We start from the raw sequence: 4,605 nt of genomic DNA on the forward strand, positions 1-4,605 counted from the left end.
TTAGCTTTTTCAAACAGACAGACACGACTGTTTCACAGTTTTGTTATTAGTATAGATATGGATATAGATATATGACGCGTGCAACAATTTCCTTATCGCTGTCAATCACTCTTAGAAACGAATCTCCGCTTTGATACGGTTGTGTCAGCTGTGCAATGACTGTGTTCACAATCAAAATATCGTCTTGTGGAAAGCTGTTCAATTCCATGAACTGAAGCTATGGCTCAACAACTGCTTTCAAACCCAAAGAGATATGGAATATGAAATAACAACGTCCAGCGGCTACGTTCGGTTTTGCATTCTCGCGGTGGTGTTAACTGCAGCCACTAGATTCCAGTTACGTGGCATTTCATTTTGCAGTTACGCAGAATTTGCAGCTGTTTTGTTCCCTTGTGTAACTAAGTGGATATTGTTTCGCTTTGTTCTTCTTACGGAATTACGAATTTGTCACGCCCGTGATAGCGGAGGGTGCGCCGGGAAATGATGAAACGTTGGTCTGCGATATCGCCTCTTCAACGAGAATACAAAAAAGTGTCATAATTAACAGCGAAAATTCACAGTGATGAAAGTGGACTATAATAGAAGCAGAAACGATACTAGAAATATGTACATGCCATTAAACACGAGTTTGCAAACAAGCCATTTGCGAGATAATTGCGTATGTGTAAGAGCGACAACTGATTTCAGTATGCATTGTGACTGTAGATGAATATTTTGCTTCCGTGGAGACCCGCAGCCTCAAAGGGTTTAATAAAAGAATAGATTGTCCGTTGTAGGCTGTACTGTGCTTTATTAAAATCGTACTAGCAGCAAATGTCGGCTATGTGTACTATCAAACACATTTGCTACACCATGCATTTCACGTCGCGCTCATCCGATTCGTTTACATATGCGTCATAGAAGAACGTCATGGGCACGATATGAAATACATGTGATGGCAAATATCTTTGAGAATGGCTCTCGGTCGAGATTTGCTAGTAGCATGATTTTAATAATGCACAATATAGCCCACAACAGACAATGTATTCCTTTATTTGTGACTGTAGACAGGCAATCATACTCGAAATGTGAAGTTTTCTATTAAGTCTCCATTTAACTGGGCTCAGATTTAATCCATATCACATGGTCGAGGAATGTGGCAGGTGCAAGACGGGGAGCCGGCATATTTTGGTGCTGATGGAAGGCATCTGACGCTTTGGTTTGGTACACGGAGGACAGCTCCATTTGGGCTTGTGTCTTTGCTTCCAGTAACACCTGACCTCAGTTACATGTCCCGCGTCATGTCGAAAGTGGAGAATATAATATTCCCGTTGATAATGTAAGGAAATGAAAGAGCGAGCTGCACAATCATGTCCAGATTTAAGAAATAATTCGGGGTTGTTTGAAAGAATTAGTAACTGATGCAGAGATGAGTGTCATATTGTATACAAATGCGACGGATATACGTGTAATACCTCCTTTGACAGCTAGGATGTACAGAAAATTGTCACATATAACGTATTGGAGTTGTACTGTCTCTTTTGTGCCGGGGAATTTTGATAAGTACCTAATCGGAAAGTTTATATTTCAGCTACATTTGTATTAACTAGGAAAACATTTCCTACTGAAATTACTGGCGACTCATAATGACAAATCGGAATTATATCGTAAACTGCTCGACTGCGAACAAACGTTTACTCAACGGTTTTTGCTTCTACAATCGGGTACTTTGACTTGTATAAATGTTCGCTGGTAATTATAACAGATCATCTACAGTAACACTTTGCTGTAGTGCTGATGCAAGGCTGTTGAGCTACAGGTAGCACTTAGTACTTTGGTTCTGGGTGTAGTGGGAGTTATTTGCAGTCTGACTAAATTCTATCCTAAATTATTCTATAAAAGGCCACCTTCCATTGTTCCGTTTGTCTGTGAGTAATCATTGACACCGGGCGAAACGTTCCTGAGGCGACGATAGACACAGAGGAGATATTATGATTCGCTTTTTAATCTTGGTGCGTGATGCACTCCGTCGTCAGGCCACGAGTGGTCTACCGGGACCATCCGACCGCCGTGTCATCCTCAGTGGTCAGCACACCGCTCACCCGGTCGTTATGATGGTATTCTTGATCGAAGCCGCTACTATTCGGTCGAGTAGCTCCTCAATTGGCATCACGAGGCTGAGTGCACCCCGAAAAATGGCAACAGCGCATGGCGGCCCGGATGGTCACCCATCCAAGTGTCGACCTCGCCCGACAGCGCTTAACTTCAGTGATCTCACGGGAACCGGTGTAGCCACTGCGGCAAGGCCGTTGCCTTGGTGCGTGATGTAATCGTTTTAATTGTTTCAGACTAAGTTTCGTAAGGGGTTACTGCAATCAATGTAATAATGGTTCATTACATAGAGTCTACTGCAATAAAAACAAAACTAAAGGACATGAACTAAATTCCATCAGCTAGAACGCCCAATCATTTTAGTTGTTATTAACTGCAAATCGGCACTCAAGTCGCATTTTATATTTATTGTGAAAGGTAGATGTTACTTGCGTTTATCTCTCATACTGTGGAGGTTGCTTGCGTGTAGCTTTCATAATTTTATTTTTGAGTTATTGCGGGTTTATATTTAATATTTACATAATCAATATCGTTCTGATTCATGTCGACGCCTCGGTAAGGATACCTAATTTTCAGTTTATTTAGTTTAATTCCCACATGTGACTACTCAGATCAGCGGCCCCATTCCGTTAGATACCTCTAGTCCTTACTTAGCCCCCCCCCCCCCCCCAACAAAACAGTAAAATTGCGTCTTTGGGGTGAGTCTGAGGCGATTGCTTCCTTCTTTCCCCACGCAGGGAACAAAGGAAATTCGTTGGATTTTTTCGTGTTTGACCGGCGGGCAACGCACTTCCCGCCACTTTCAAAACCCTAGTCTTTCACCTGGTATGGGGCAGTTCGTCTGAAAAGCTTCCAGAAGATACTAGAAAGCCCTTTATCCATGATGCATTGAGGCCATTCATTAGCAACTCGAGCTTGTTGCTGTGGGATTGGTTTAGCATGGCGCGTTGCGTAATGGGTTTTGAAGGCTGGCCAAGACCGCATCCACTATATGAAGGGCTTATTTCAATAGTGGTACAAGTCCATTACCTCCCCTTTTCTGCCTATAATGCTTCTGAAGTTAATGATCCAAACAAACAGAAAGAAAGGTTCATTTCTAGCAAGAAGCCATATGTTTAAATATTTCTGGTATCTCAACTACAGATTTTTCAGCGCTCTTTTAACTTTAGGACTCTGTATCTCAAAATGAACAAAAACGCACTTGCACCACTATATAAATAAGCGCTTCATATGATGACTGCTCTGGGCTCAACGTACATGGGGATGTCATGTTCTGGGGCGAGACACTTCGGTGTCAGGCTTTTCTGAGTACAGACGTTTTACTAGAAGGTGGATCTAAGTATTAATTCTGGGTGAAATTTATAAGTTAGCTATCTTTAAAGCCCGATGGAATCAGCACCTCTAAGAGTAGAGAGTGATTCGCGATATTCATTTTGTTTATTGGTAGTGTGTTTCAATCATAAGTGCGAAGTCCTAAATCGAGCACATGGGTCTTGGGTTAGCCACATGATACCCATGTAGTCATATTTTGAAGTCACGTGGGCGTCTGGTAGTTACTCCTGTCTTTGCCTTCTAAAGCACAGTTGGGGCTGCGAAGTTCTCACTGGGCAATATTACCGGATTTAAAGCAGAGTGAATCCGTGCTTGTAAGATGGGATTGATCGCCGCGTGGTGACAGGATGCTATAATAACGGCTGCTGTTCGAGTCGTTAAAGTATGCCATGGGTTGCCAGATTAAAGAATGTCAATTTTCTATATATCAGGTATTTTATTCCGGACTTCACTGTAGTTAGTTGGAGTTGGTGGTGATACTATTTGTCTTCTTAGTTTCTGTGTGTATTCAATACGTAAGGGACTACAGTCGGTCATTGATCTTTAATAAGAGTAACGTACTATGCTGCATTTTTGCAATAAGGGGTTACTAAGTTGTACACGAAATTAACTGTCATGAGAGATAATTCCATATTCCTCTGGATTACAAAATATCCAGCCGCTATAGGAGATTTAACAAATAAACTGCGCACTCAATGAAATTCGTCGTTGTACGGTTGTATTGCGTCTTAGCATTTGCTTGCATGCATCTATTCCTTTTTTTTCAGGGGGTGGGGGAGGAGGGGTCTCTGATGAGTCCTCTGAGTGGTTTCACGCGGCTCACCACCAGTTACTCTCCTGTGCAAACATCTTCACCTCAGAGTAGCACTTCAAACCTTTGATCTTAATCATTTGCTAGGTATATTCCCATCTCCGTCTTCCTCTACAGTTTTTACGCTTTACAGCTCCCTCTAGTACCATGGAAGTCATTCTCTGATGTCTTAACAGATGTCCTATCATCCTGCCCCTTCCACTTGTCAGTGTTCTCCATACATTCGTTTCCTCACTGATTCTGCACAGAACCTCCTCATTCCTTACCTTATAAGTCCAACTAATTTTCAACATTCTTCTGTAGCACCACATCTGAAATGCTTCGATTCTCTTCTTTTCCGGGATTCCTGCAGCCCATGTTTCGCTACTATA

General features: G+C 42.2%; 1 pseudogene; it reads right to left on the reverse strand.

Annotated features, from left to right (window-relative positions):
• Positions 1-2,175: 2,175 nt before the first annotated feature.
• LOC126417414 (5S ribosomal RNA) lies at positions 2,176-2,293 on the reverse strand (annotated as a pseudogene).
• Positions 2,294-4,605: the final 2,312 nt, after the last annotated feature.

The sequence above is a fragment of the Schistocerca serialis genome, chromosome 8 (genome assembly GCF_023864345.2).
Source record: "Schistocerca serialis cubense isolate TAMUIC-IGC-003099 chromosome 8, iqSchSeri2.2, whole genome shotgun sequence".
NCBI classification, from domain to species: Eukaryota; Metazoa; Arthropoda; class Insecta; order Orthoptera; family Acrididae; genus Schistocerca; species Schistocerca serialis.